Source organism: Pongo pygmaeus, chromosome 23 (genome assembly GCF_028885625.2).
Source record: "Pongo pygmaeus isolate AG05252 chromosome 23, NHGRI_mPonPyg2-v2.0_pri, whole genome shotgun sequence".
NCBI classification, from domain to species: domain Eukaryota; kingdom Metazoa; phylum Chordata; class Mammalia; order Primates; family Hominidae; genus Pongo; species Pongo pygmaeus.
Window position 1 is genome coordinate 24680796 of NC_085931.1, and position 10925 is coordinate 24691720.

Genomic DNA, 10925 nt, shown 5'->3' on the forward strand with positions numbered 1-10925 from the left:
ATCTTCACATAAAAACTGAACAGAAACATTCTCAGAAACTTCTGTGGGATGAGTGCATTCAACTCACAGACTTGAACGTTTCTTTTGATAGAACAGTTTGGAAACATTACGTTTGTAGAATCTGCAAGTGTTTATTCGGAGCACCTTGAGGCCTATGTTGGAAAAGGAAATATCTTCGCATAAAAACTAGAGAGAAGGATTCTCAGAAACTTCTTTGTGATGAGTTCATTCAACTCACAGAGTTGAACCTACCAATTGATAGAGAAGTTTGGAAACACTCTTTTTGTAGAATCTGCAAGTGGATATTTGGAGCCGTTTGAGGCCTATGCTGGAAAAGGAAATATCTTCACATAAAAACTGAACAGAAGCATTCTCAGAAACTTCTTTGTGTTGAGTGCATTCAACTCACAGACTTGAAGTTACCTATAGAAAGAGCAGTTTTGAAACACTCTTTTGGTAAAATCTGCAAGTGGTTATTTGGAGCACTTCGAGGCCTGTGCTGGGATATGGAATATCTTCACCTAAAAACTACAGAGAAGCAGTCTCAGAAAGTTCTTCACGATGCATTCATTCAACTCACAGAGTTGAACCTTCCTTTTGATAGAACAGTTTTGAAACACTCTTTTTGTAGAATCTGCAAGAGGATATTTGGAGCGTTTTGAGGCCTATGCTGGAAAAGGAAATATCTTCACCTAAAAACTAGACAGAAGCATTCTCAGAAACTTCTGTGTGATGAGTGCATTCAACTCAGAGACTTGAACGTTTCTTTTGATAGAACAGTTTGGAAACATTACGTTTGTAGAATCTGCAAGTGTTTATTCGGAGCACCTTGAGGCCTATGTTGGAAAAGGAAATATCTTCACATAAAAACTAGAGAGAAGGATTCTCAGAAACTTCTTTGTGATGAGTTCATTCAACTCACAGAGTTGAACCTACCAATTGATAGAGAAGTTTGGAAACACTCTTTTTGTAGAATCTGCAAGTGGATATTTGGAGCCGTTTGAGGCCTATGCTGGAAAAGGAAATATCTTCACATAAAAACTGAACAGAAGCATTCTCAGAAACTTCTTTGTGTTGAGTGCATTCAACTCACAGACTTGAACTTACCTGTAGAAAGAGCAGTTTTGAAACACTCTTTTGGTAAAATCTGCAAGTGGTTATTTGGAGCACTTCGAGGCCTGTGCTGGGATATGGAATATCTTCACCTAAAAACTACAGAGAAGCATTCTCAGAAAGTTCTTCACGATGCATTCATTCAACTCACAGAGTTGAACCTTCCTTTTGATAGAACAGTTTTGAAACACTCTTTTTGTAGAATCTGCAAGAGGATATTTGGAGCGTTTTGAGGCCTATGCTGGAAAAGGAAATATCTTCACCTAAAAACTAGACAGAAGCATTCTCAGAAACTTCTGTGTGATGAGTGCATTCAACTCACAGACTTGAACGTTTCTTTTGATAGAACAGTTTGGAAACATTACGTTTGTAGAATCTGCAGGTGTTTATTCGGAGCACCTTGAGGCCTATGTTGGAAAAGGAAATATCTTCACATAAAAACTAGAGAGAAGGATTCTCAGAAACTTCTTTGTGATGAGTTCATTCAACTCACAGAGTTGAACCTACCAATTGATAGAGAAGTTTGGAAACACTCTTTTTGTAGAATCTGCAAGTGGATATTTGGAGCCGTTTGAGGCCTATGCTGGAAAAGGAAATATCTTCACATAAAAACTGAACAGAAGCATTCTCAGAAACTTCTTTGTGTTGAGTGCATTCAACTCACAGACTTGAACTTACCTGTAGAAAGAGCAGTTTTGAAACACTCTTTTGGTAAAATCTGCAAGTGGTTATTTGGAGCACTTCGAGGCCTGTGCTGGGATATGGAATACCTTCACCTAAAAACTACAGAGAAGCATTCTCAGAAAGTTCTTCACGATGCATTCATTCAACTCACAGAGTTGAACCTTCCTTTTGATAGAACAGTTTTGAAACACTCTTTTTGTAGAATCTGCAAGAGGATATTTGGAGCGTTTTGAGGCCTATGCTGGAAAAGGAAATATCTTCACCTAAAAACTAGACAGAAGCATTCTCAGAAACTTCTGTGTGATGAGTGCATTCAACTCACAGACTTGAACGTTTCTTTTGATAGAACAGTTTGGAAACATTACGTTTGTAGAATCTGCAGGTGTTTATTCGGAGCACCTTGAGGCCTATGTTGGAAAAGGAAATATCTTCACATAAAAACTAGAGAGAAGGATTCTCAGAAACTTCTTTGTGATGAGTTCATTCAACTCACAGAGTTGAACCTACCAATTGATAGAGAAGTTTGGAAACACTCTTTTTGTAGAATCTGCAAGTGGATATTTGGAGCCGTTTGAGGCCTATGCTGGAAAAGGAAATATCTTCACATAAAAACTGAACAGAAGCATTCTCAGAAACTTCTTTGTGTTGAGTGCATTCAACTCACAGACTTGAACTTACCTGTAGAAAGAGCAGTTTTGAAACACTCTTTTGGTAAAATCTGCAAGTGGTTATTTGGAGCACTTCGAGGCCTGTGCTGGGATATGGAATATCTTCACCTAAAAACTACAGAGAAGCATTCTCAGAAAGTTCTTCACGATGCATTCATTCAACTCACAGAGTTGAACCTTCCTTTTGATAGAACAGTTTTGAAACACTCTTTTTGTAGAATCTGCAAGAGGATATTTGGAGCGTTTTGAGGCCTATGCTGGAAAAGGAAATATCTTCACCTAAAAACTAGACAGAAGCATTCTCAGAAACTTCTGTGTGATGAGTGCATTCAACTCACAGACTTGAACGTTTCTTTTGATAGAACAGTTTGGAAACATTACGTTTGTAGAATCTGCAGGTGTTTATTCGGAGCACCTTGAGGCCTATGTTGGAAAAGGAAATATCTTCACATAAAAACTAGAGAGAAGGATTCTCAGAAACTTCTTTGTGATGAGTTCATTCAACTCACAGAGTTGAACCTACCAATTGATAGAGAAGTTTGGAAACACTCTTTTTGTAGAATCTGCAAGTGGATATTTGGAGCCGTTTGAGGCCTATGCTGGAAAAGGAAATATCTTCACATAAAAACTGAACAGAAGCATTCTCAGAAACTTCTTTGTGTTGAGTGCATTCAACTCACAGACTTGAACTTACCTGTAGAAAGAGCAGTTTTGAAACACTCTTTTGGTAAAATCTGCAAGTGGTTATTTGGAGCACTTCGAGGCCTGTGCTGGGATATGGAATACCTTCACCTAAAAACTACAGAGAAGCATTCTCAGAAAGTTCTTCACGATGCATTCATTCAACTCACAGAGTTGAACCTTCGTTTTGATAGAACAGTTTTGAAACACTCTTTTTGTAGAATCTGCAAGAGGATATTTGGAGCGTTTTGAGGCCTATGCTGGAAAAGGAAATATCTTCACCTAAAAACTAGACAGAAGCATTCTCAGAAACTTCTGTGTGATGAGTGCATTCAACTCACAGACTTGAACGTTTCTTTTGATAGAACAGTTTGGAAACATTACGTTTGTAGAATCTGCAGGTGTTTATTCGGAGCACCTTGAGGCCTATGTTGGAAAAGGAAATATCTTCACATAAAAACTAGAGAGAAGGATTCTCAGAAACTTCTTTGTGATGAGTTCATTCAACTCACAGAGTTGAACCTACCAATTGATAGAGAAGTTTGGAAACACTCTTTTTGTAGAATCTGCAAGTGGATATTTGGAGCCGTTTGAGGCCTATGCTGGAAAAGGAAATATCTTCACATAAAAACTGAACAGAAGCATTCTCAGAAACTTCTTTGTGTTGAGTGCATTCAACTCACAGACTTGAACTTACCTGTAGAAAGAGCAGTTTTGAAACACTCTTTTGGTAAAATCTGCAAGTGGTTATTTGGAGCACTTCGAGGCCTGTGCTGGGATATGGAATACCTTCACCTAAAAACTACAGAGAAGCATTCTCAGAAAGTTCTTCACGATGCATTCATTCAACTCACAGAGTTGAACCTTCCTTTTGATAGAACAGTTTTGAAACACTCTTTTTGTAGAATCTGCAAGAGGATATTTGGAGCGTTTTGAGGCCTATGTTGGAAAAGGAAATATCTTCACCTAAAAACTAGACAGAAGCATTCTCAGAAACTTCTGTGTGATGAGTGCATTCAACTCACAGACTTGAACGTTTCTTTTGATAGAACAGTTTGGAAACATTACGTTTGTAGAGTCTGCAAGTGTTTATTCGGAGCACCTTGAGGCCTATGTTGGAAAAGGAAATATCTTCACATAAAAACTAGAGAGAAGGATTGTCAGAAACTTCTTTGTGATGAGTTCATTCAACTCACAGAGTTGAACCTACCAATTGATAGAGAAGTTTGGAAACACTCTTTTTGTAGAATCTGCAAGTGGATATTTGGAGCTGTTTGAGGCCTATGCTGGAAAAGGAAATATCTTCACATAAAAACTGAAGAGAAGCCTTCTAAGAAACTTCTTTGTGTTGAGTGCATTCAACTCACAGACTTGAACTTACCTGTAGAAAGAGCAGTTTTGAAACACTCTTTTGGTAAAATCTGCAAGTGGTTATTTGGAGCACTTCGAGGCCTGTGCTGGGATATGGAATATCTTCACCTAAAAACTACAGAGAAGCATTCTCAGAAAGTTCTTCACGATGCATTCATTCAACTCACAGAGTTGAACCTTCCTTTTGATAGAACAGTTTTGAAACACTCTTTTTGTAGAATCTGCAAGAGGATATTTGGAGCGTTTTGAGGCCTATGCTGGAAAAGGAAATATCTTCACCTAAAAACTAGACAGAAGCATTCTCAGAAACTTCTGTGTGATGAGTGCATTCAACTCACAGACTTGAACGTTTCTTTTGATAGAACAGTTTGGAAACATTACGTTTGTAGAATCTGCAAGTGTTTATTCGGAGCACCTTGAGGACTATGTTGGAAAAGGAAATATCTTCGCATAAAAACTAGAGAGAAGGATTCTCAGAAACTTCTTTGTGATGAGCTCATTCAACTCACAGAGTTGAACCTACCAATTGATAGAGAAGTTTGGAAACACTCTTTTTGTAGAATCTGCAAGTGGATATTTGGAGCCGTTTGAGGCCTCTGCTGGAAAAGGAAATATCTTCACATAAAAACTGAACAGAAGCATTCTCAGAAACTTCTTTGTGTTGAGTGCATTCAACTCACAGACTTGAACTTACCTGTAGAAAGAGCAGTTTTGAAACACTCTTTTGGTAAAATCTGCAAGTGGTTATTTGGAGCACTTCGAGGCCTGTGCTGGGATATGGAATATCTTCACCTAAAAACTACAGAGAAGCATTCTCAGAAAGTTCTTCACGATGCATTCATTCAACTCACAGAGTTGAACCTTCCTTTTGATAGAACAGTTTTGAAACACTCTTTTTGTAGAATCTGCAAGAGGATATTTGGAGCGTTTTGAGGCCTATGCTGGAAAAGGAAATATCTTCACCTAAAAACTAGACAGAAGCATTCTCAGAAACTTCTGTGTGATGAGTGCATTCAACTCAGCGACATGAACGTTTCTTTTGATAGAACAGTTTGGAAACATTACGTTTGTAGAATCTGCAAGTGTTTATTCGGAGCACCTTGAGGCCTATGTTGGAAAAGGAAATATCTTCAAATAAAAACTAGAGAGAAGGATTCTCAGAAACTTCTTTGTGATGAGTTCATTCAACTCACAGAGTTGAACCTACCAATTGATAGAGAAGTTTGGAAACACTCTTTTTGTAGAATCTGCAAGTGGATATTTGGAGCCGTTTGAGGCCTATGCTGGAAAAGGATATATCTTCACATAAAAACTGAACAGAAGCATTCCCAGAAACTTCTTTGTGTTGAGTGCATTCAACTCACAGACTTGAAGTTACCTATAGAAAGAGCAGTTTTGAAACACTCTTTTGGTAAAATCTGCAAGTGGTTATTTGGAGCACTTCGAGGCCTGTGCTGGGATATGGAATATCTTCACCTAAAAACTACAGAGAAGCAGTCTCAGAAAGTTCTTCACGATGCATTCATTCAACTCACAGAGTTGAACCTTCCTTTTGATAGAACAGTTTTGAAACACTCTTTTTGTAGAATCTGCAAGAGGATATTTGGAGCGTTTTGAGGCCTATGCTGGAAAAGGAAATATCTTCACCTAAAAACTAGACAGAAGCATTCTCAGAAACTTCTGTGTGATGAGTGCATTCAACTCACAGACTTGAACGTTTCTTTTGATAGAACAGTTTGGAAACATTACGTTTGTAGAATCTGCAAGTGTTTATTCGGAGCACCTTGAGGCGTATGTTGGAAAAGGAAATATCTTCACATAAATACTAGAGAGAAGGATTCTCAGAAACTTCTTTGTGATGAGTTCATTCAACTCACAGAGTTGAACCTACCAATTGATAGAGAAGTTTGGAAACACTCTTTTTGTAGAATCTGCAAGTGGATATTTGGAGCCGTTTGAGGCCTATGCTGGAAAAGGAAATATCTTCACATAAAAACTGAACAGAAGCATTCTCAGAAACTTTTTTTTTATGAGTGCATTCAAGTCACAGACTTGAACTTACCTATAGAAAGAGCAGTTTTGAAACACTCTTTTGGTAAAATCTGCAAGTGGTTATTTGGAGCACTTCGAGGCCTGTGCTGGGATATGGAATATCTTCACCTAAAAACTACAGAGAAGCATTCTCAGAAAGTCCTTCATGATACCTTCATTCAACTCACAGAGTTGAACCTTCCTTTTGATAGAACAGTTTTGAAACACTCTTTTTGTAGAATCTGCAAGAGGATATTTGGAGCATTTCGAGGCCTGTGCTGGGATATGGAATATCTTCACCTAAAAACTACAGAGAAGCATTCTCAGAAAGTTCTTCACGATGCATTCATTCAACTCACAGAGTTGAACCTTCCTTTTGATAGAACAGTTTTGAAACACTCTTTTTGTAGAATCTGCAAGAGGATATTTGGAGCGTTTTGAGGCCTATGCTGGAAAAGGAAATCTCTTCACCTAAAAACTAGACAGAAGCATTCTCAGAAACTTCTGTGTGATGAGTGCATTCAACTCACAGACTTGAACGTTTCTTTTGATAGAACAGTTTGGAAACATTACGTTTGTAGAATCTGCAGGTGTTTATTCGGAGCACCTTGAGGCCTATGTTGGAAAAGGAAATATCTTCACATAAAAACTAGAGAGAAGGATTCTCAGAAACTTCTTTGTGATGAGTTCATTCAACTCACAGAGTTGAACCTACCAATTGATAGAGAAGTTTGGAAACACTCTTTTTGTAGAATCTGCAAGTGGATATTTGGAGCCGTTTGAGGCCTATCCTGGAAAAGGAAATATCTTCACATAAAAACTGAACAGAAGCATTCTCAGAAACTTCTGTGGGATGAGTGCATTCAACTCACAGACTTGAACGTTTCTTTTGATAGAACAGTTTGGAAACATTACGTTTGTAGAATCTGCAAGTGTTTATTCGGAGCACCTTGAGGCCTATGTTGGAAAAGGAAATATCTTCGCATAAAAACTAGAGAGAAGGATTCTCAGAAACTTCTTTGTGATGAGTTCATTCAACTCACAGAGTTGAACCTACCAATTGATAGAGAAGTTTGGAAACACTCTTTTTGTAGAATCTGCAAGTGGATATTTGGAGCCGTTTGAGGCCTATGCTGGAAAAGGATATATCTTCACATAAAAACTGAACAGAAGCATTCCCAGAAACTTCTTTGTGTTGAGTGCATTCAACTCACAGACTTGAAGTTACCTATAGAAAGAGCAGTTTTGAAACACTCTTTTGGTAAAATCTGCAAGTGGTTATTTGGAGCACTTCGAGGCCTGTGCTGGGATATGGAATATCTTCACCTAAAAACTACAGAGAAGCAGTCTCAGAAAGTTCTTCACGATGCATTCATTCAACTCACAGAGTTGAACCTTCCTTTTGATAGAACAGTTTTGAAACACTCTTTTTGTAGAATCTGCAAGAGGATATTTGGAGCGTTTTGAGGCCTATGCTGGAAAAGGAAATATCTTCACCTAAAAACTAGACAGAAGCATTCTCAGAAACTTCTGTGTGATGAGTGCATTCAACTCAGAGACTTGAACGTTTCTTTTGATAGAACAGTTTGGAAACATTACGTTTGTAGAATCTGCAAGTGTTTATTCGGAGCACCTTGAGGCCTATGTTGGAAAAGGAAATATCTTCACATAAAAACTAGAGAGAAGGATTCTCAGAAACTTCTTTGTGATGAGTTCATTCAACTCACAGAGTTGAACCTACCAATTGATAGAGATGTTTGGAAACACTCTTTTTGTAGAATCTGCAAGTGGATATTTGGAGCCGTTTGAGGCCTATGCTGGAAAAGGAAATATCTTCACATAAAAACTGAACAGAAGCATTCTCAGAAACTTCTTTGTGTTGAGTGCATTCAACTCACAGACTTGAACTTACCTGTAGAAAGAGCAGTTTTGAAACACTCTTTTGGTAAAATCTGCAAGTGGTTATTTGGAGCACTTCGAGGCCTGTGCTGGGATATGGAATATCTTCACCTAAAAACTACAGAGAAGCATTCTCAGAAAGTTCTTCACGATGCATTCATTCAACTCACAGAGTTGAACCTTCCTTTTGATAGAACAGTTTTGAAACACTCTTTTTGTAGAATCTGCAAGAGGATATTTGGAGCGTTTTGAGGCCTATGCTGGAAAAGGAAATATCTTCACATAAAAACTGAACAGAAGCATTCTCAGAAACTTCTGTGGGATGAGTGCATTCAACTCACAGACTTGAACGTTTCATTTGATAGAACAGTTTGGAAACATTACGTTTGTAGAATCTGCAAGTGTTTATTCGGAGCACCTTGAGGCCTATGTTGGAAAAGGAAATATCTTCGCATAAAAACTAGAGAGAAGGATTCTCAGAAACTTCTTTGTGATGAGTTCATTCAACTCACAGAGTTGAACCTACCAATTGATAGAGAAGTTTGGAAACACTCTTTTTGTAGAATCTGCAAGTGGATATTTGGAGCCGTTTGAGGCCTATGCTGGAAAAGGAAATATCTTCACATAAAAACTGAACAGAAGCATTCTCAGAAACTTCTTTGTGTTGAGTGCATTCAACTCACCGACTTGAAGTTACCTATAGAAAGAGCAGTTTTGAAACACTCTTTTGGTAAAATCTGCAAGTGGTTATTTGGAGCACTTCGAGGCCTGTGCTGGGATATGGAATATCTTCACCTAAAAACTACAGAGAAGCAGTCTCAGAAAGTTCTTCACGATGCATTCATTCAACTCACAGAGTTGAACCTTCCTTTTGATAGAACAGTTTTGAAACACTCTTTTTGTAGAATCTGCAAGAGGATATTTGGAGCGTTTTGAGGCCTATGCTGGAAAAGGAAATATCTTCACCTAAAAACTAGACAGAAGCATTCTCAGAAACTTCTGTGTGATGAGTGCATTCAACTCAGAGACTTGAACGTTTCTTTTGATAGAACAGTTTGGAAACATTACGTTTGTAGAATCTGCAAGTGTTTATTCGGAGCACCTTGAGGCCTATGTTGGAAAAGGAAATATCTTCACATAAAAACTAGAGAGAAGGATTCTCAGAAACTTCTTTGTGATGAGTTCATTCAACTCACAGAGTTGAACCTACCAATTGATAGAGAAGTTTGGAAACACTCTTTTTGTAGAATCTGCAAGTGGATATTTGGAGCCGTTTGAGGCCTATGCTGGAAAAGGAAATATCTTCACATAAAAACTGAACAGAAGCATTCTCAGAAACTTCTTTGTGTTGAGTGCATTCAACTCACAGACTTGAACTTACCTGTAGAAAGAGCAGTTTTGAAACACTCTTTTGGTAAAATCTGCAAGTGGTTATTTGGAGCACTTCGAGGCCTGTGCTGGGATATGGAATATCTTCACCTAAAAACTACAGAGAAGCATTCTCAGAAAGTTCTTCACGATGCATTCATTCAACTCACAGAGTTGAACCTTCCTTTTGATAGAACAGTTTTGAAACACTCTTTTTGTAGAATTTGCAAGAGGATATTTGGAGCGTTTTGAGGCCTATGCTGGAAAAGGAAATATCTTCACCTAAAAACTAGACAGAAGCATTCTCAGAAACTTCTGTGTGATGAGTGCATTCAACTCACAGACTTGAACGTTTCTTTTGATAGAACAGTTTGGAAACATTACGTTTGTAGAATCTGCAAGTGTTTATTCGGAGCACCTTGAGGCCTATGTTGGAAAAGGAAATATCTTCACATAAAAACTAGAGAGAAGGATTCTCAGAAACTTCTTTGTGATGAGTTCATTCAACTCACAGAGTTGAACCTTCCAATTGATAGAAAAGTTTGGAAACACTCTTTTTGTAGAATCTGCAAGAGGATATTTGGAGCGTTTGAGGCCTATGCTGGAAAAGGAAATATCTTCACATAAAAACTGAACAGAAGCATTCTCAGAAACTTCTTTGTGTTGAGTGCATTCAACTCACAGACTTGAACTTACCTGTAGAAAGAGCAGTTTTGAAACACTCTTTTGGTAAAATCTGCAAGTGGTTATTTGGAGCACTTCGAGGCCTGTGCTGGGATATGGAATATCTTCACCTAAAAACTACAGAGAAGCATTCTCAGAAAGTTCTTCACGATGCATTCATTCAACTCACAGAGTTGAACCTTCCTTTTGATAGAACAGTTTGGAAACACTCTTTTTGTAGAATTTGCAAGAGGATATTTGGAGCGTTTTGAGGCCTATGCTGGAAAAGGAAATATCTTCACCTAAAAACTAGACAGAAGCATTCTCAGAAACTTCTGTGTGATGAGTGCATTCAACTCACAGACTTGAACGTTTCTTTTGATAGAACAGTTTGGAAACATTACGTTTGTAGAATCTGCAAGTGTTTATTCGGAGCACCTTGAGGCC